Raw genomic sequence first — 21,692 nt, 5'->3', positions numbered from 1 at the left:
CCGCTCCCATCCGGTCTCCTCTCTGCTTTCCAGATCCTTCCTGAAACGACCGTGACCATGCTTGTGTTGCTGTCAACACATTTGCACAGAGCCCATCACATGCAGGCGCTGGGCTAATCACTGTACAAAGGTAAGGCCCATTCACAACTGTTTCACATCATCACTGCACCTATTTTATGGATGAGAACACCGAGGCACACGTGGCCATATCCCCTGCCCTGAATCACGCAGATACGGGCAGAGCCAGGGCTCACGGCCAGAATCTCGCAGCTCATTCCCTGAACGACCACACTTCTTCTGTTCCATCCAGGCGGCTCTTCTCACTTTCTCACCAAAACCTTGCGGGTGTGGTTAGACTCATGTGGAGGTGTGAAGAGGTCACACAGGACTTGTCGAGACCACATGGATCCTAGTGCTGGGATTCGAACTCCGTCCTCAGAGTCCACACGCCTCTTTCCAATAAACTGCAGAGAAATGCCAGACGGCAGAAAACAGAGCCAAGCAGGGAGGACTGCTGCTGGGAGCACCTCCCTGCCGGGAAGGAAGGGGAAATTCCAGATGCAGGAGGAGACCAGACCTGAGGGCCCGGCGTGGCCTGGGTCCCAGGCCAGCCCGTCATGGCTGGAGCCCACACCCTGTGTCACATGAAACGTCGTCTCATTTAACCTGTGAAGCATGATTTCCATGCACCATTGTCCCCACTTTACAGAAAAGGAAGCCGAACGGGAGAGATGAGGTGACTTCTTGGCAGCCGGGAGCTGACCCGGAGGCTTTTTCTGAGCTCCTCGGGTCTGGAAACTGGAAGTGCAGGTTCTGCCACTTGGTTTGACTGATGAGGCCCTTTTCTACCACAGCCGGTCAGTCTGAAGTCCAACGCCTCCCTCCCACTAGCCCTTCGCTCCTCAAGCCTTGTTCAAGGAAAGAAGGGAATGTGCTTCAGCTGTCAGAGCCAGAGCTGGCCCGGGGCCAAATGGGCAAAATAGGCTTTAGCTAGAACTGTGGAGAGAGGGGGAAGAGAGCCCGGGCCAGAGGCGCTTCATTCTGGAAGCAGCTCGGACCAGGGGCCTTTCTAACCACAGGTGGCGCGGGGGCCACTGGGCGGAGGGTTGCTGAGAGGGGAGGCGGAGGGAGTGGAGGGTAAGTGGGATTCTGGTTAACCCGCCCTGGCAGGATTCTTGCTGGAGGGAGGCCAGGGGGGTCAGAGATCACCTGGGGCAGAGCGGGGGATGGGAACCTGCTCAGATATCAAGGGGGAGCAGAGGTTGGGGGGGGTTTAAACTGACTGAGCAGGTTCTTGCTACAGCTGGTGATACAGGCCTGACGAGGAAGGACACCGGGTCGAGGTCTGGAGGCCCAGGGAGCCTGACTAAGGTTAGGTCAAGGAGAAAGTTTTGTCACTTCCTGTGCTAATTCTCTATGTCTACTATAGAGTCAGACTTTAAAGCAAAACCTGGGCACGTACATCACTTGGAAGCCAAAAATGGTAGGATGGCTTTCGTGTTTAAAAAGGTTCATTAGGGCTGCAGGCCAGAGACGTGCCTGGAACAGAGAGCCTGGACCTCTGGACCTGTTTGGAGCAAGGGAGAAAGAGAGGGGAGGCCCACGTCAGCTTTCTGGCCTCGAGTTCCCGGGGCAGCAACTAGGTGGGCGGAGGACTGGGAGGTGGGGGAGGGTGATGGGGTCCTTTGGCCATGCTAGTTTGAGGAAGCTGGCGGGGCCGGGGGGAGTCTGGAGTCGGGAATGGTCGTTGGACACACAAGCCTGGGGCACGGCACCGGAGTATGGGCTGAACATGGAGATACAGGCTTGCAGGCAACTTTTTTTTAATTGAAAAATTTTAAAATTATTACAAATTCACAGGATGTTGCAAAAAACATAGAGCTAAGTCTTATGTACCCTTCATCCAGGTTCACTCAATGGTTAGAATATCTATGAGAACTACCGCACAGTATCAAAGCCAGGAAGGTACAACCTACCATGTTTTTTCAGGTTTCTCCAGTTAATATATACATATATAGTGTGTGTGTGTGTGTGTAGTTCTGTGCAATTTCATGACACACACAGATTTGTGTAATCACCACAACACTGTTTATGCGTGTACATTCAATTATGGGGTCCTGGAGGCTTCCCAGATACTCAAGACCGGGCACTTGGGTAGGATTTCCAAGGACAGGGCTCAGAGGGAGAGAAGGGAGCTTGGGGTAGAACACAAGAGGAGGAAGAGAGCTTTGCTCTGGGCCACGGAAAAGAAGGTTCTGGGAGAGGAAGAGATGCCCAAGCTCCCCTCAAAGGACACCGTGATGCCGGCAGCCTGCCCCCCCCACCTCAGCTCTTGGACTGAACTTCTCAGTCCCGCTCACACATCCCTGAATCACCAGCCCAGAAATGCCAACACAGGGGTACTCCCGGCGACACTTTCCAGAGAGCAGTTTGCTCCTGGAGTGCTTTGTCGGGCCACATGTACTCAATCTGGGCGGGAAAAATGAGAACGTATCTGTAAATACGGTGACAACACAGAATACCGTTTCCAAGGGTTGTTCCGAGGGGACTGTGCCATGGAGCTGGACGCCAGGGTCTCATCCACCCCAGCACAGCGCCTGGTGCGGAGGGGACGTCCGCGTGCGGCTCCGTGGCTCCCAGGCCACACTTCTGCACCTTTTTTCCAAACCGGGAGCCTAACCACCGCGTGTCCCTAGAGCAACTCAGCTCCTCCTCAACAGTATGGTTTCCCCCAAGAAGGGAAGCGCCTCAGTATGTTTCGGGCCCTCTCTATTGTTATTCTGTCACCTGCTCGTTGGCTCTTTCATCCTGAACTCTGAATTTTACAGATTATGACGATCAGGGCTTCAGACCCAGGCCCAAGGGAAACACGCCCGGCGCCTGGGAGGCGGAGGTGGCGCCTGAATGGCGCGGGGGCGCCATCTGCTGGTGGATACGAGTGCTGCACTCTGAGGAAGGTCAATGCTTTCCTCAGGAGTCCATGTGTGGTTCCTTCAGTCCTTGCTGGAAGGCGCACGGTCTTCCCAGCCTCAGAGGTCTCTAGCTCTGCCCCTTGCCCAGCCCAGAGAAAGCCTGGTGTGACCGGAAGAGGTGTGGACCTAGGAGCTAGGCACCAACGTTTATGGATCCCTACTGATTGTGTATTGGGGGTTCTGCTGACTGTTAAGGACCGGAGATGAACTGATGCCCCAGAGCTCACACCCTCTGGGAGACAGAGCCAGGACAATAATGACAAGACCTAGGGACTCTTGGAGTCTGAGTTCGGGCTCTGTCTCTTGCCAGCTGGGGGACCTGGAGCAAGCTACTGAAGTTCACCTTTTTCATATGTAAATAGGAAAATGGGACTAATAATCTGTCCCCAATGTGGTCGTTTTTAAATGACATCCTTTATGTGAACTGTAAAGTACATAATGAGGTTCACTAAAAGGAAGGTATTATGTTTTTTCATTGATATAGTAACAACTGGTCAGACAGAGGAGGGAGTACTAGGAAGTGGGGATGAAGAAAGGCTTGACAAATGAGGAAACATTTCAGCCAGGTTTTGAAGGGTGAGTAGGAGTTTTCCAATCAGGCAAAGGAAAAGGGCATTCTGGGTGGGTGAACCGTGTGTACAAAGCGTGGCGGTAAGATGGACTGTGCTGTGTTTAGGAAACTAAGTTGTTTGGTCTAAGTGGAATGTGGGAGAGGTAAGGCAGGTGCAGCTGAAATTGGACAGGTGAACTGGATCAGATTCTCTAGGAGTGGGTTGTGGAAATCTGTATTTGAAAACAATGCCCAGGGGATTCTGAGGCAGCCTGCCAAAGATCCAATCAGGAAATCAGCACTGTACCAGATGTTGGGCATACTTCTTTCTAATCTGCCCCACAACCCAATAAGGTAAACATTATAGTCCTTATTTTACACAACAGAAAGTTGAGACTCAGAGAGGTTAAGCAACTTGCCCGAGGTCACACAGCCAATGCGAGCCAAGATTCAATGCCTGGTCTACTTGACTCCAAGCCCCACATACACAGCGAGTGCTCAGTAAAAGCAGCTGTTACCCTTAATGCCAATATTCTTCAGGCCTGGGCTTCCAGATGTGCCCGTCTCCTGTCTTCCTGAAGTCTGTCCTCTCAGCGTTTGTGGGAAGACGTGAGTGGGGCCAGAGAATCCCACTCCACAGGCCAGATTCTTGTGCTGGGTACGTGCAATTAAAGAGTTTTTCCTGGTTAGAATTCCTCATTGGAAGGAAGAGAGCCCTGCTCTCCTCTTTTCCGGAATTTGCCAGAGTTTCAGAGGTGTGCATGTATTCTTTTTTAAAAAGATTTTAAAGAAAATCTCCAATTTACAGAAAAGCTTTATCACAAATTACAAATTACATATTTGTAACCTGGAGCCATTTGAGGGTAAGCTGTCTGCCCGCTGCTGCATCGCCCCTGACTACACCGTATTCCCTACAAGCAGAGACTTTCTTCTGCTGGGTCCTAGCAACGGCAGTCCCTTCAAGTCAGGAAGTGGGCGCGAGGTGGCCCGGCTTTCAGGTCTCGCCAGCTGTCCCCGGGGTTCCTTGAGAGTAAACAGATCCACATGTAGGAGGTGTGTGGCCCTCAGTTGTCCTGACTCTCCCTCAGGCTGGACCAGATCCCCAGTCTTGCCTTTTGTGACCTTGACACTTGAGGAGTCAGGCCAATAATTTTATAGATGACACCCCACCCCGCTGCTCCCCACACCCCCCGCTCCCCCCACCCTGGGTGCGTCTGCTGTTCCTTCGTGACAAGGTTCAATTTCTTGGCAGGAACATCCCACAAGTGCTGTTCAAGTGGCACATGATTTCCACGAGTCCCCATCAATGTGACGGTCCCTTTGATCGTTTGGTTGAATGATTTCTGCCAGGCTGCTTCGCTGCAGTCATTCGTTTCCCCTATGCAGGTCGTAAACGCTTGTGGGGTCTGTGCTGAAACTGTGACTCCCCCGTTCCTCCTCAGACGTGCAATTCATTCATCTGTATCAGTATGGCCTCACGGTTTCCTGTTTACTCAGAGGATTATCCTCGATCTGGGGCCCAGATTGTCTCAGAATGGCCAACGGAGAGCCCCTGGGTGGCTCCTGTGTCCCCTGGCTGTCTAAGCATCCCTTGCCTTCTGGTACAATGGAAGATCAAAGCTCAGTGTGTGTTCTCTGCCCCAGTCCTGGGGTCAGCCGGTTCTCCAAGGCGCCCCGGCTCCCTTTAGCGGAGAGTGGAACTGAGAGTCACCATCGGGGGGATGCGTATGCTCATTGCAATAGAGCCCTTGTCAGTGAAACATATGCGTGTGTGTGTGTGAACACACACACACACAGACACAGACACAGACACAGGGGCATGTCTGTATTTACTCTATTCCTATCTGTATACTGAGGGGTTTTGCTCACATATTTACTGTTCATCAACCTCCTTCCAGGCTGGCAGTCTCTTAGCTGGATGGGTTTGAGTTTTGGAGAACAGTGGAAGGTGTTTGAAATCGTCCCCTCTAGCGTCTGTGTTTTGCAGCTGGGAGTTGAGACCCCGTGCAGGGGAGCGGGGAGATCGGGGACTCTCAGCAGCCTGGCTGGAAGAGGACGGAAGAAGGCCAGGCTCACTCACCTCCAGGCAGATGTAGGTTGTGTTCAAGAAGTGGAACTTGTCTTCTGGGAGAGGAATGCGCTGACCTCCCCTCACCTGGGAGGACCCCAAAGGCAGGACCGAGCCCTGGGAAAGCAGCTGCCCGCTTGCAGTGAGGAAGGACTGTTCACAGTCAGCTGGTCACGCTGGGAAGGGGTGGCCGGTGGTGGGGATCTCACTCGCCCACCTCCCATGTGTGTGCTGCTCTGGGGCTCCTCTGGCCAGAGCCAGTGGACTCCGGGCTCCCGGTTCCTCTCCAGCTCTCCCCACTGTGTTCCAGTGAGCCACCTTGGGACAGGCTTTTCATGTCCTAAGGCTCTGGTTTCCTGGCTTGATTCTTCTAGAATTCTCCTCCACGCCTGGGTCCCTGAGGGGCCAGCTCACTCCCTCGAACTCTGAGTATCTCAGCCCTGGGAGGCACTGGAACCTTCCCTCCCCCTAGACTACCTCCTCTCCACCCCACCCCGAAAGGGAAACTCTCTGGCACTCTGTGCTATTGTCCAGTTCAAAGGCGTGGCTGTGGTGGACAACGGGGCTGAGCGAGAGCTTGGGGCCAGCTCACCCCTTGAAGCCACGCAAGTGTGAGTTCTCATCCTGCCTCTGCCGCATAGATTCTCCCACTCTTCCCAGCTCCCCTGGACTCTTTTGGAGTTCAGCCTTCCCCAGTCTCTCAGATTCACTGACTTCAGTTCTGACCCTTTTAGGTCCCTCTCTAGAGTTGCAGATGGACTTCTGGGGTGACCTGAGAACCCTGGGATCCTGACACCCCCCTGAGGTCTCCCCTTGGATATTTCTCTTCAGAGTGCTGGTGGCCTTTCAGGTTCTGCCAGAAATACAAGGTGACCAGCAGGGGGTGCTGCTGGGTCAGAGCCCTGCACCCTGAAATGCAAATTAAGTTCAGAGAAGGGACCCTTGTAGGGCAAAAGGGAGGGGTGGGGATTGGGAACTAGAGGCTGTGCGGTATGCCTGAAAGCATTCTGTGTGTGTGTGCCTGTGTGTGCCAGTAAACATACACGTGAGTACATACCAATAAGTACACACACATGGACATCATAATACTAGTAAATAGATACTCATACACATATGCACACTGATATATCACAGGAATAGATACTAATATGTCTATGTACACCAGGATGAATATGGGTATAACACACACGTATAGGCTTACTAGTACACACACGCACATATACTAGCGTTTGGAGAGATAAATAACCAGTATGCACATCTAAAATATTCACACACACACACACACTTACCCACACATATATGTGTGTGTCTACTGGTGTGTATGCATGTAAGTCATCACCGACATGCATGTGTATGCAAAATGCACATTCGTGTGCATGCATGTGGACGCACGCATGTGTTTACCAGCAAATGGACCCTGCTGGTCTGTGGCTCTAACCTCTGGCGGGTGAGGCTTCTCCCTGGATCCTGCGGCCGGGTCCGGATCTCCGTTCTCATGGTGGGTTTCCAGGTCCCAGGTGGGAAGATCTCAGCACGCCGTCAGAGAATGGGGCCTCGGGTTTCTGGGCTCTAGAGATCTCCCTGAATGAAGAGCCAAGTGAGGATTGCCTTTCTGGGGTTAAGGTGGGGATGGGGTCAAGGTCAGCATACAGAAATGTGGGCTTGGAAAGGACTTTAGAGAACGCTAGTCCAGGCCCACGTTATGTTCCAGACCGGGATATACTGGTTTGCTCCGTGTCCGTGATGAAGTACACCAACGGGGTGGCTGAAAACACCAGAAGTTTATTCTCTCATGGTTCTGGAGGCTAAAAGTCTGCAAACGAAGCACGGGCTGGGTGGGCTTCCTTCTGAGGCTTCAAGGAAGGGTCTGTTCTTTGCCTCTCTCGGCACTTCCAGTGGTTTTCTGGTAAACCTTGTCATTGCTGGGCTTGTACACACATCGCTCCGATCTCTGCCCGTGTTGTCACGTGGCATTCTCCCCGCCTGTATGTCTTTGTCTCTTCAGTACATGGGGACAACAACCCCTGTGGGGTTAAGGGCTGCTGTGGTTCGGCGTGACCTCATCTTAACCCACCTGCTGCAGCCCTATTTCCAAATCAGATCACGTTCTGAGGCACCAGGGGTCGGGACTTGAACCTGTCTTTATTAGGGGATACGGTCCACACTTGATCAAGGCTCATAGCTAATTCATGATTAGTTCGCTTTTCTCTGCGTCTGATGCCTAATTAATACAAAATGGGCTTTCTGGTGCCTGAAATTCTCGTAGCTTCTGGCTTGTCTGCAGTGCCTATGTACCTATTAATCAGACAAAACAAGGCTTGCATGAGGGAGAAGAAGAGCGATTAGCCAGTTGTCTTCAGTGTCTGGGTTTCTGCAAGATGGCCAGCTGCCGGCACTACCTTCTGGGGGAGAAAACAGTTGTATAAGGTGAATGACGCTCTGAGACCCTGCCCGAAGCACTTGAACTCTGAGTAGATGTTTCCCATCACTGCCCCAGAAGGACTGTTCACAGATCTGTGTGTCCCTGCCTTGAACCTTGGCAAGGGAGACTGGGGTTCTCATGTAAAGACGGTGGCATCCGGGTCAGCCAAAGACTGCAAATCCACAAAGTCGGAAATGCTGAAGGACATTGGGTCAGCTGGCCTGAGGGATATGTGGCCATAGGGCAGGTGGCTGGTTGTGGGGTCAGAGCAAGCTCCCAGCCCAGCAGACTTTCCTTCTCGTTGGAGGAGGAGAGCAGAGCCGTGCAGAGATCTGTCTACTCTGCATATCTGGGCATTTGTGTGACAGGGGCTCGGGGCAAGGCTGGCTTCAGGACTGTGTGACCTGGGCGATCACCCAGGGAACTCACTTCAAAGAGCCTTGAGCTTGGTTTCATGCTCTCCTGCTGCCATCTGGAAATTCTTAGTGATTGTTTGACAAAGACTCTCGCATTTTCGTGTGGCGCTGGTCCCTGCAAATTGTGTGGCGGGTCCTGACGAGTGTGTTCAGTGTGTGGTTATTTGTGAGGGATGTGGTACCACCAAGTGTCGTCAGCCTGTGCTCTGGTGTCGAAGAGAGAACCCAGAGCCACTGGAAGGAGACCTGAGGTTGGCATTCAGGACCCTTAAGCTCTAGTCTCAACTCTGCTAGGGCCTAAAATAGCTATGAGACCTTGCGCAGGCCTTTGAGCCTCTCTTGACCTCAACTGCTTCATCTGTAAAATGGACACACAATAGCCCAGCCTACCTCACGCAGATTTGCTCTGAGCTCCTCCAGTACAAAGAATCAACTTTTCCCTCTGTACCTTGTATGGAACCCAGCCCAGTATTTGCATCTGGTACAGATTCAGTGCACACTCGATGATTAAAATCAAGCTAATGCAGGGAGGGGCACCTGGGTGGCTCAGTGGGTTAAAGCCTCTGCCTTTGGCTTGGGTCACGATCCCAGGTTCCTGGGATCAAGCCCCACATCGGGCTCTCTGCTCGGCAGTGAGCCTGCTTCCCTCTCTCTCTCTCTCTCTCTGCCTGCCTCTCCACCTACTTGCGATCTCTGTCTGTCAAATAAATAAAACCTTAAAAAAAAAAAAGATAATGCAGAGAAAGGCATTAGGCGAGGCCGCACAAGTGATAGATTGGTGTCACATGTCATTGTGACACCCGGATGCCTTGTGCAATTCTGCCAGCTGGGCTCTGCTGCTCTGAGGTTTCATACCAGAGGGTAACAGGCCCTGTTCACCCTAGGAACCACCCCTGGACTCTCTCCACTGGGGATGCTTGGATGCTGAGATGAAGGACCTAAAAGAATCTACGAATGCTTTGGGCTCCTGGGTGGCTCAGTCTTTTGAGCATCTGACTCTTGGTTTCGGCTCAGGTCATGATCTCAGGCTGGGACTCTGTCTCCTCTCCCTCTGCCCCTCCCCATCCCCAGGTCCGGCTAGAGCCTGGAATGGCCACGCCACCTGTTACAGCAAGGAGTGTCTACCAGACACCCTGCCCAGAGAGCAGAGAAGATGCACTGTTCCGTCTTCCACCATCTGCTTGTCTTGTTTCAAGATGACAGGTGTCTCTGGCTCCTTTGGGAGTGATCTTAATTCAATGGAAATCATTCAGGTTCTTCAAAGACAGCGGGAGGGAGACGGAAGAAGATGCGCCGTGATTTGGACAGGCTTGAGTCAAACCCTTCCTGGGTGCATGGCCTCCGGCAGGCACCTGGCCCTCTCTGAGCCTCATGCTCTGTGTCTGTAGATGAGGCTGATGATTCTCACTTTAGGACGTGATGTCGGGAGCATTGGAGGGTGAACACTGAGTGCCCGGGGATAGCAGCCAGTCACCAGTGCGAGCTGTCGATGGTAGAACAGTGCTGAGTGTTCTAGTGAAGACACACCCAGCTGCTTGGCCAGTCTCGTCCGACCTGTGTGTAGAAGGCAGAGAGCAAGGAGGCTTCTGCTTCTCAGTTGGGCTTGTCTTTCCGCGGATGCGCTCTCTACTACATATGCGTAAACTCATAGCTTTCCAAGGGACTCTGAATTTTAATTTGACGGATTTTAGCAACTTGTATTGCCTCTGTGAGCCTCATTTAATTATTTTACAAATACCCACCCACCTACCCAGCACAGAGGATTCCATTTTCCAGGCCTACCTCTCTGAGGGGTGGAGAGAAGGGGAGTGTGAGAGGGGCGTCTGAGGGGCTCCGCTGGTTGAACGCTGACTCTTGCTTTGGGCTCAGGCCGTGATCTCAGGGTCCGGGAATCGAGCCCTGCCTTTGGTGCTGAATCTGCTTGAGACGATCTCTCCCTGACCCTTCCCCTGATCACTCTCTCTCTTAATAAATAAAATCTTAAAAAAAAAAAAAGGGCCTATAAGACACAGATGTTTTTCGCAGATAGATTGGAGACTGGGGGGAGAGAAGCTCAAGGGACCCCGGCTGAGTTTTCCTTCTGCTGCTCCTCTCCTATCACACAACCCAGGATTCCTGGATTCCTTTCAGAACGGACTTGAGTTAAGCAGGTTTTAAGACCCCCCTGGCCAGCCCCGACGTGCTAGAAGGATGTTTGCGGATAACCCTGGGCAGCTTCTCTTCCTCTGCAAGAGAGCCCGTCTGCCCTCGTTCCTCCGTGGGCACGGCGGACACGCAGCCTGGGGAAGGGGACGAGGCGTGTAGGGCGGCCTTCCTGCTTTCGGGTCTGCCTCCTTGTCCTTACATTGCTGGCTTCCGTCAGGACCGGAAAGGCGGGGTGTGCCACATCTGGACCCGGGCTGACGGGGGCAGCTTCCAAGGAACTGAGCAGAATATAGGAGGTTTGGTTGCTTCACCTGCTTTTAATTTTCGTTAAGGAAACCTCAAGCACAGAGGTAGGTAGACTAAGCATAATGAATATCTAGGTACTCCCCGCCCAGCTTCAACGGCTACTGGCCTTCTTCCAACTTGTTTCATTTACCCTTCTGCAATGCATTTTTAAATTTTAATTCGACTGTAGGGTAAATCTCAGACATCTTCCGAGTTCACCGGTGAGTCGTTTGGGATTTATTTCTGACATGCATAGCTGCACCCTCCAATGCCATCATCACCCCCAACAAATTTAACACGATTATCCACTACCCAGTTTGTATTCAAGTTTCATGCATCTTATTTATTTTTTATTTTTTAAAGATTTTATTTATTTATTTATTTGAGAGAGAGACAGAGAGAGAGCATGAGCCGAGGGAGGGTCAGAGGGACAAGCAGACTCCCTGACGAGCAGGGAGCCCCATGCGGGGCTCAATCCCAGGATCCCGAGATCATGACCTGAGCCAAAGCCGGACTCAACCCACTGAGCCACCCAGGTGCCCCAAATTTGAAGCATTTTAAAGACCAAATTATGAAGGATATATAGGGCTATCCAAATATTCATCCATCTGTCCCTTCATTCGACTGCCAGCATGAAGTCTGTACTACGGCCAGTCGCTGGTGGGGCTCTCCGTCTCATCAGGAAGACCCACGGATTCACAACTGGGAAGCAGCGGGATAGGCGCACAGTAGAAATTGGCACAGGGAGTGACTGTGTCACAAAGAAGGGCACAATTGGTTCTGCGGAAGGGCATGGGGGGGTTCCCAGAGGGCTTCAGAAAGAGAGGAGGGACGTGGTTGACATTTGAAGGATGGACAGGCCATGGGCAGGCAGGTGATGGGGGAAGGACGGAGCAGAAGAGAGAAGGCGTGGGAAACAGGCAGCTCTTGGCACGCACCAGGACACTTCTCTGGACAGGTATGTGTACCAGGTACTCCTCTGGGCCCGTGAACAAAACAGACAAAACCACTAACCTCCCGGAGCTCGCATGACTTGTCGGGGGAACTCACTGTAAGGTCGTAAACACGTCTGCCGCATGTTAAAGATAGGACTGCGGGGGGGGGGGGGCGCCTGGGGGCTCAGTCACTGGGCGTCTGCCTTCAGCTCAGGTCATGATCCCAGGGTCCTGGGATCTCCTTCAGCGGAGAGCTTGCTTCTCCGTCTCCCTCTGCTTGTCTCTCTGCCTACTTGTGCTATCTCTCTGTCAAATAAATAAATAAAATCTTAAAAAAAAATAGGACTATGGAAAAGTAAAACAGAACAAAACCGAGGTAAAGAGGATTAGGCGTGCTGGGGTTGGGACTGGTGACTCTCAGGGATGTGGGGGGGAAACGGGCCAGCTGCTCACACCTCTTTTCCTCCCGCGCACACAAGAAGACCAGGTTTCTCCGCCTTTTTTTGCAGTTGGATGGGGGCAACGGATTGCGTTCTGGCGACAGAAGACGAGGGTGACGTGTGCCACTTCCAGACCTGGTCATCACCCCGACTGTCTGTTTTCTTCCTTCTTCCTCCCCCATGACTTGCTGGGGGTCACACACTGGAGATGAGACGGCAGAGCACGGCTCCCCAAGTCACTAGTGTGGAACCGTATTGAAAAATTCTGGGGGCGCCTGGGGGGGCTCAGTCTGTTAAGTGACAGAGTCTTGGTTTTGGCTCAGGTCATGACTCAGGGTCGTGAGATCAAGCCCTGTGTCGGGCTCCGTGCTGAGTGTGGAGGCTGCTCTCTCTCTCACTCTCTCTCTCTCCCTCTTCCTCTCACTCTCTAAAATGAATGAATGAATGAATGAATGAATGAGTATCCCGAACTCAAAGCTAACCTTCACATCGGAGTTCTGTCCAGTACCTATGACACCCTGCCTCCCTCTGGTCCTCTTACCCTCCCTTCTTCCCCTGTGTTTTGTGTCATCTTCCCAGGGCGCGGACCCAAGCCAGCGCGAGGCGCCAAGCGAGCACCCCAGATCGCCCCAGATCCTCCTGAGCCTGGCCTGGTTGCTCGGCAATTCTGATGAACAAGTTTGGCTACTGAAGTCCAACAAAGGTTCATTCACTTTTGTCCCAATATTTTAATACAAAAAATTTCAAACATATGGAAAATTAGATGTAATTTTACAGTGAACACTCCGCACCCAGATTCTACCCTTAATATTCTACCACGTTTGCTTTACACACATCCAGCCTTCCAGCCGCCCGAGAATTCTTACCTTTTACAGAGTAAACTGCAGACAGCTGTCCCCACCCCTCAAGCACGTTCATCTGCCTGCATGTTATTAACCAGAGTTCAATGTTTGCTTATACTTTTCCATTTTGAGGTAAATCTTACATATAGTGGGGGCACCTGAGTGGGTGTTGGTTAAGTATCAGCCTTGGGCTCAGGTCATGGTCTCAGGGTCCTGGGATCGAGTCCTGCATCAGGCTCCCTGCTCAGCGGAGGGCCTGCTTCTCCCTCTGCCTCTGCTCTCCCTCCCGCTTGTGCTCTCTCTCTCTCTGTCAAATAAATCTTACACATAACGAAATGATCTCAGGTGTTCCTTTGCTGAATTTAGACAAAACCGGTGCAAATCCTCTCACCATACACAACATTCCCAACACTCCTGAAAATTCCCTCATGTCCCCTCCTGGGTCACTCCCTGACTCCAGCCTCCAAAAACAGTCCCTGCTTTGATTTGTTCTACCACAGATTCGTTTTCCCTAGAGTTCAGAATCTCATATAAACGGCATCATAAGTTAGGAAATTATTCGGGTAAGGCTTCCTTCACTCAGCATTACGATTTTGTGATTCACCCACGTTCTTGCGTTTGTTAGTGAATCATTCTTTTTATTGCCGAGAAGTATTCTTTTGAATATGCCACGATTTGTGTATCCACTGATGGACACCTGGGCTCTTTCCAGGGTTTGGAAATTATGGAGAGAGATGATCGGAGTATTCTTGTTCAAGACTTTCCATGAATTTGGGTGTCTTTTTGCTACTTCACCATGCTACCTTTGAATTGTCATGATTTCCGTTTTAATTGCCAGTAATGCTGTTTTTACCCTCTGATAATAATAATAATCCCATTTTTGAATGCTTACTACAGTGACAGGCCCTCTAATTTCTCCTTATAAGAATCCTGCAAAATAGGTATAATAACACCCGTTTTAAATACGAAGGGACAGATGTGGGCTCATTAAGTGAGTTTCGTGTGTGGACTCGGAGTCATCCCTCATCTGAGGCCCTCTCCAGACTGCTCGGGGCTCCCTGGGGAGGGGACGGTGGCTCCTGAGTAAGCCACCTGGACCTCTTTTCTCAATTCTTGGAGGGGCATCTAGATCTGAACATTACGCTGTTCTACTGATTTTAATAATATTGTTAATAGGCTCTCTGCTGTTGTGCTATGACATGCTTTCCGTGTTCTGTTGTTTTATTTTTAATGCACATTTTGTAGAATTTTGTTGCACAAAGATGGATTTATTCAAACCCATCTATCTTGTCTGATGACAGGCTCAGTTTTTCAAGAGCCAGAAATGTATCTTTGTTCCATTGCTAGAATAAATATGCAGCTCTGTTTTCTTCTTTTTTATGCTTTTTGTGTTTTGCTTTCTGACATGTTGGAAATGTGTTGCCATACATGGCACGAGATATGGAACCACAGAAGTATGAGAAATGTCTGCTCAATAAATAAATCTAAAATGGAAATGCGGCTTCGATTTTATACATGCAAAATAGAAGCCACAATAATTAAAGCCTGTTGCCTAAAGTCGACCAGTTGTCTGTCGCAAGGGGGAGGACCTAGGAGCCCAGGGCCAGGGAGGCCTTGAGTGTGTGGGATGGAGCGGACATCACGGGAGCAGCTCTGCGGTGGGGGAGGGTGGGCAGGAGTCAGGGAGCTGAGGGAGACCTGGGGAAGACCCCCTGGGGACCTCGACACCCAGTGCAGAATCTCTTGTCCCAGAGCAGGTGGGGCAGGAGGGTGGTGTGGCCAGAGCCTGGGCCTAGAAACTCACTCAGACTACAGAGAGGTTGGAACTGGGGAGGTACAGGGATAAGGAGGTCACTTAAGCAGAACAGCTGGGGATGCTCAGGCCCCAGTTAGGGTGGTGATGGGAGGGATGGAAGAGAGATCCTTGCAAAGCAAAATCAGCAGGACTTGGCGGGTGATTCAGTAGTGGGGGAGGAAGCAGGAGGCTGACATCAGCAAGAGACCCCACATGGATTGGGATGGTGCGGTGCCCACCGAGGGAGGACACGGAAGAGGAAACACAGTTTTGGGGGAGAATGACACATTCCGTTTTTGACATGTGAGCTTAAGGTGATGTAGGTCGTCTGGGCAGCTATGACCAAAGGGAAGCTGCGTCTCAGCTGTGGGCACAGGATGGAGCCAATGGTGTTGAATCAACTGACAGTTGAGTTACCTGAGGAGAGTGAGTGGAGGGAAAGAGGAGACAGACCCTCAACATTTAGGGGCATGTGAGAGAAGGTGTCCAAGAAGAAACAATCCAGGAGGGAAGTGAGAAGGCCCCAGAGCCGCTGGAGGTGGGTGGAGGAGAGAGTTTGAGGCGAGAGCTCCAGGAGGACCCCGTGGGCAAGGTGAGGCCTGAAGGTGTTCTGCTGCATTTGGTCCGAGAAAGGGCCTTGCAGGACTGAGAACTGTTTCCGTGAGTTGGGACTGGGTGGGTGGCATAAAATTCAGATCTCAGGTAACTGAGTACAGAGAAGGGTAAGCCTAACCTGGAGGGTGGGCTTTTCTTTGAAGAGGTTTGGAAGGAGAGGGGAGGACCCTGGATGATCGCTGTGGAGTGTTCTGTTTCCGGCTGGTCAAGACCTGAGCATGTGTGAAGGCTGAGTGAGGGGAAGGAATCTTGAGAGAGAGAGAGAGAGAGAGATGGGAAGATTCTGGGCTGAAGGTGGGAGGAAAGGCTGGTGGGGAGAGGCCCCGGGAGAAGGTGTGGTCAGGGGCTTGTCTCGAGCAGAGCAGAGACCCACCCTGCTGGCGGTGAGGGGAGGAGGTGAGGCTGGGTGGGGGTGTTTGTTTATAGCAGCAGGAGGGGTGTGGAGTATCTTGTGTTTCTTGGCCATTCTGAGGCAGAGTTGTCTGAGGAAGGCAGCCCAACCTGCAGAACTTGCCAGAAGCCTGGGGGGCCAGGAGGTCTAGGGCATGAGTTAGAGGTGGGAGCTCGTCAGACCTCAGGGCCCCTGAAGGTGACCTGAGCAGGAAGATCAGGCCATGATCTCTGGAGACACCAAGTGGGCCCTGGAGGCCCTGTAGGGGGGTCACCTTCACACCAGGTCAATGTTCTAGAAGCTGGGTGGGTCTGCTCCAGCCTTCGAATACTTACCTGTTGTAGTGAAAGGTATGTCAGTTCAGAGGTACCAATTAGGGAAGGGCGGATCGGTGCGATAGGAGGCAATTCCCCTTCTTGGTGCCGTGTGTGCTGAGGGCTGGATTATGGCCGCCAACGCCTCCCGCTCACACCCAGCCTCTGCTCTCCTTCGGGAGGGGAAACCGTGGAACACAGTGATTCTGGAAGGCGAGGGCAAGGTCTAGGGCCTCCGCGCTCTGGGCGTGGCTCCTGTGGTTCCAAGCACCTACACCCGGCCTGCTGACCGTTTTAAAGGAATGGAATAAACACCTGTGAAACCACCGCCCAACTGGAAATGTAGGGCCTTAACAGTGGCTTACGCCCAGCTGTGTGACCCGCCCCATTCCGTCCCCTTCCTCCTCTTCTCCAGAGTAACCACCATCCTTAGTCCTGTGGGCATTCTTTTATTTTCCTTTTTGTATCATTTCACATTATCTATGTGTACGCATCTCCTCTATAACTCCTCCTGGAAGGTATTAAATGCCAATTGTCTTTACCTTCTTTAGAAGGTGTCAGGCTGTCTGTAATCTTGTAGGACTTCGTTTTCTTGCTTGGTATTAGATAGATAGATAGATAGATAGATAGATAGATAGAGTAGGATAGATGATAGACAGATACAGTTAGATAGAGAGAAAATTTATGGTAGGAATTGATTTCGAAGGCTGAGCAGTCCTGACATCCGCCATCTTTAAGTTGAGGAACAGGAAGCGAGGTGGTGTAATTCTGTCCAAGTCCAAAGGCCTGAGAACCAGGGGAGCGGATGATATAAGTGTGAGTCCAAAGCCTATGAACCTGGGCCTTCCAATGGTATAAGTCCCGACCCAGCTCTGAAGGCCCAGGAGTGCCAGTGTCCGGGGGCAGAGGATGGACGTCCCAATGTCCCAGCTCAAGAAGAGCGTGCTTTCCCTTGCTCCACCTTTCGTTCTGTTCAGGCTCTCCTTGGCTTGGATGATGCCCTCTTGCACTGGTGGGGGTGAGTCTTTTGATTCAAATACAAATCCCTTCCAGGAAATACCCCCAGAGACTCACCCAGAAATGATGCTTTACCAGCATCCCTTAGCCCAATCAAACTGATACATAAAATTAACCATCGTGGTGGGTAAAAAGACATTTCACTGTGTCCTGTTCCATTTTCTGTTCGTCTGCCCGGTGCATCAGTGGATTCACCCAGGAAGACCTCTTTGACCAGCATGTGTGTCTTCTCCCACTTCCCCACTGTGACATCAGGGGACATGTGTGTTTTGTCTGACTCCATCAGGTGCGCGCATGGTGCTTTGTACAGAATACCTCTTTAATCAGTTTTGCCATTTGGATAAAACAGAATTCTCGTTTATGCAGATCAAGGAGATCAAATGACATTTATGAGGGAGGTGACAGAGTTCTGGAAGGACTGGGAATAACAGGAAGCCAGCAGTGAGCTCATGATTGCAGGTTGCCGTTGGCCAGGTAAGACCCTAATTAGCCACTCTTGGAGGGCCCCGCACCGGTTGCTGGGAGCAGTGTGACTTCTCCCAGCAGGCTGGGGCCAAGGCCTCTGAGGGTTGAGCCATGTCATGGGGCAGGAGCTGATGTTTGGGCTGGAGGCAGACTTTGTCTTCTGTCTGGAGGGGATCAGAGCAACAGCTCATTGTCAGGCCTGCTCTGGTCATGGTACCATCTTTGGAAGCCATGAAGAATGCTCGCCTCAGCCCGTCCCCATCGGGAGCTCTCAGACAGGGACATGAGGCGAGCTTCTGATTCCTTCCAGGTAACAATTATTGGCACATGGTCTGTACCACACCAGGGGCCAGGCTAGACAGGCTGGGCTGAGGTGGACCGCCGAGCAAGGGGCTTGGGCAAGGGTGAGGGGGGCGCTCCAGCTTGGCCAGGCCTGCCTGGGAGTGCTTAGTCCTCCAGAAGAAACATGGCAGCTTGCAGGGAGCAGGCCCGAAGGTCAGAGCCCCTGCCACCCGCCCAGCTGTAGTTAACTGGAGCGTTTGCTCGTCAGCACGTCTGCTTTCCTCTGGGGTGAGGGTCTGAGCTCGGTACAGGGAAGGGTGGGGGGTGGGGCCACCGTTGTGGGTTTTATTCCTCTAAACCCACAGCTGTATGTGGGCGTCATTAGTGGGCTTCAGGCCTGGCCCCCGTTTTTACTGCCTTCTCAGTACAACCCAGAGAAGCCCAAACGAGAACCCCACTAACTGTGGTTCTAGGATTCTGTCATGCCTGAAGTGCCTGGGATGCGTAGGAGCAACTGTCCCTTTCCCTTCGCAGGCTCAGCATTCTCATAGCGTGTCCCTGTCCATACTCCCATTTGATCTTCTCCATCATTTTTTTACCACAAGTAACGGGCTCCCCCGTTTGTACCATTTCTGTTTGAGGTGATGTCCGTTGCCTCTGACAGCTTCTTCTCTGGCGGCTGTCCCTCTTCCTGCCATGAAAGCAGGCGTGGGAAAGTGTTCCAATGTCCCCCACGGTGTGAGGGACCCTGGCGTCCCAACCCAAGCCACCAGGTACATGCTGGACACCCGTTATGCGTTTACCTGGACTCAGCTCAGCCAATCCATTCTAGGCTCTTTCTCTCTCTCTCTCTTTTTTTAGATTTTTATTTATTTATTTTGAAAGACACAGACGGGGGGAGGGGCAGAGGCAGAGGGAGACAGAGAATCCCAAGCGGGCTGCATGCTCAGCCCCACGTGGGGCCCGATCTCAAGACCCTGAGAGCGTGATCTGAGCCAAAATCAACAGTCAGACACTGGACCGGCTCAGCCACCCAGGTACCCCCACTCCAGGCTCTTCTTAATTCTTCTGTCATTTAACAAAAGTTGCCGGGCAGCGATGCAGCAAGGAGCTGTGTGAGAGCCTCGAGGACACAGAAACGGAACGTGCGAGCGTGTCCTCCACCGGCTTGAAGGTCCTGGAGGTAAGACTCCTGCCGAGCTGCTGTGGGAGATGCTGGGAAGGGTGTGCTTCCAAAGGCCTCCGAGCAAAACGCCTGCCCTTTGGAGGGAAACAGATCTAGCCGGCTGTCGGCCAGCGGCGTGTCCTTGCCGGGTTCATGTCCTCCTGGCTCCTCCGAGCCTCGCCTGTAAAAATGGGACCCCGGAGCCACCATTTGTCACGTGCCTGCTGTGGGCCTGGCGGGTGTTTCCCAGCGGGGACACCACGGATGTCACCCAACACACCCGGAGGCTGCCTTGCTCACGTCCATGGGGCAGAGGTGAGCTGCCTGCCGCGTTCACGCAGTAAATCGCAGGGTAGGGAGTAAAATCCATTAGTATCTGGCTTCTAAACCCACGTCCTTCTCATTCCAGGTTGCTGCCCCTGGGGCTGTGGAAGGGATTAAATGTGATTTTTTTCATGCAAGATGCCCCCGCCTGGACCCCGGACCCTGTAGATTGCTGGGAAGGGGCTCCTGTATTTCCCCCAGCAGCGTGTCCCCGCTCTCCACACCCATCCACGGCGCCATCCTCCCAGATGGAACACAAGGGCACATTTCCCCTTGTAATAATTAATACATGTGCCAACATGTTTATGGAAAATCGCTCACACTGTGCCCTTCATCTCTAAGGACCCAATCATGTTTGGCAAGCAGGCTCCCAGATGTGAGGCTGGTTCTCTCAGCCAAACAAAGGGGAGGAGATTATCTAGGAAATTCTGACAAAGAAAGCCATTATCTGGTCTGATGGATGTGGGTTACTCACGCCGAAATGGGGGCTTTTTGCCTGAATTACCTGAGTGCTGTGTCTGCGTAGACCCAGACACATTTAGTTCATTTTCTTAATGCTTCTTTTGCCGACTGAGTGCCCCTGAGGCTTCACATCCATGGACTGCCGGAGAGAGGGGCTTAGTAGCCCGGAACCCTCTGGGGTGTTCTCTGTTGTCTGGGGAACTGGGGGAATATGTCCAGCCCCTCCTCACTCTAAGCCTTGAGTGGTGGTGCCAGCAGTAGGGAGCCTGTCCTTTTCCTCTCCTGAGCCTTCCTCCCCACTGTGGTCCCATGGTTCCTCTGATCTGCCCACCCCTGGCGGCTCCCTGGGCCTGGGGAGCTGCCAACGAATCCCGACTGGGGATTAGCTAGCCCCTGCCACTGACGACTAGCGACTAGCGATTAGCGACCAGCGTTTCACTTAATAATAATGCTTCTTACAGCTCTGCAGTGCTGGGCTTTCACATCCATTATCTCGCCTGATCCGGACCCCAGTCCTGCGAGACGATGGGCATTAGTGGCGCCGTTTAAATGAAAAAAAAAAAAAAAAAAAAAAAAAAAAAAAAAAAGAACCTGAGAAAGGAAGAGAGTGGGTTTATCCCAGATTACCAGGGCAGAGAGAGCAGAGCCAGCACCAAACCAAAGGGAGGGAGCCCAGAAGCAGGTGCTCTGACTCGAGGCTGTGTTCCCTCTACGACCTCCCCGGCACTCTTAGAGAAGTCACCTAAGACCCAAGGGAGGGGATTTTCCAATGGATGGATTTCCAGCTCCTATGATAAGTGATGGGGGAGTTGTCTTTGGCGTGGGAGGAGGCCCTTCTGGGGCTTGTCAAATTACCGCCCCCCGGCACCAGCTGCCTCCTCATGGGGGGAGGGGCAGGGGTGGGGTGCCGGTGGTGTCACAGTCTCCCCAGGCGAGAGATCCTCTCCCTGCTGATGTGTGGAATCTGGGTGGTATATCGGAAAATGGGGCACATAAACAGGCCCATCGGCCAGTGCTTAGTGGGGACTGCTGACCCTGACAGGGACATAGCAGCCATCTCTACCAGGGAGACAGAGACAGACAGAGACAGAGATAGAGAAGAGAGACACAGAGGGACAGTGGACACCCTGGATAATTCGAGTTTGCACAGCCTCTTTTGACAAGGATCAGAAAGTTCTTTGCCGATGCTACCGAATTCTCCCCACCCTGTGAAGACAGATGTTTCTTTTCTTCTTTTTTTTTAAAAGATTTTATTATTTATTTGACAGAGAGAGAGATCATAAGTAGGCAGAGAGGCAGGCAGAGAGAGAGAGGGGGAAGCAGACTCCCCACCAAGCGGAGAGCCGGATGTGGGGCTCGATCCCAGGACCCTGGGATCATGACCTGAGCTGAAGGCAGAGGATTTAACCCACTGAGCCACCCAGGCGCCCCAAGACAGATGTTTCTAAACACACCATGGCAGGCCTACATGATCGGGCAGCAGCCTCACTCCTGCCCCAAAATGTCACCTCTGAGTGGGGACCCGATCACTAAATCTGTGCTTGGCGCCAGTCCGGCCGCTGCCGGGGTCCACGTCCTCCGTCCTCAGGAGACGTCCGAGGACCAGCTCATTTCTTGTTCGGGAGTCCCTGGATACAGATGTGCAGGGCCGAGCCTCTTCTCCAACTTTCCTTTTATTTTGTCTTTCCTGTTGCTGTTGGTAGAAAAGTTACATGACCCGCTGGACTGGGTGGGAAGTTTGGTGACATCACAGACGCGCACGGCGCTCCGTGGTCCCACCAGCGGGT

At 52.3% G+C, this 21,692-nt stretch overlaps 1 long non-coding RNA gene across 1 annotated transcript; it reads left to right on the top strand.

Moving 5' to 3' along the window:
• Positions 1-629: 629 nt before the first annotated feature.
• LOC125109656 (uncharacterized) lies at positions 630-21,125 on the top strand. The gene is made up of 3 exons (XR_007130325.1): positions 630-1,137; positions 17,557-17,681; positions 17,798-21,125. It is a non-coding gene; the product is annotated as an uncharacterized LOC125109656 (long non-coding RNA).
• The last annotated feature ends 567 nt before the right edge of the window (positions 21,126-21,692 follow it).

This window comes from Lutra lutra, chromosome 9 (genome assembly GCF_902655055.1).
Source record: "Lutra lutra chromosome 9, mLutLut1.2, whole genome shotgun sequence".
In the NCBI taxonomy this organism is placed as follows: domain Eukaryota; kingdom Metazoa; phylum Chordata; class Mammalia; order Carnivora; family Mustelidae; genus Lutra; species Lutra lutra.
The sequence above is the reverse complement of the archived record's forward strand: the minus strand, read 5'-3'. Positions and strand labels throughout refer to the sequence as shown.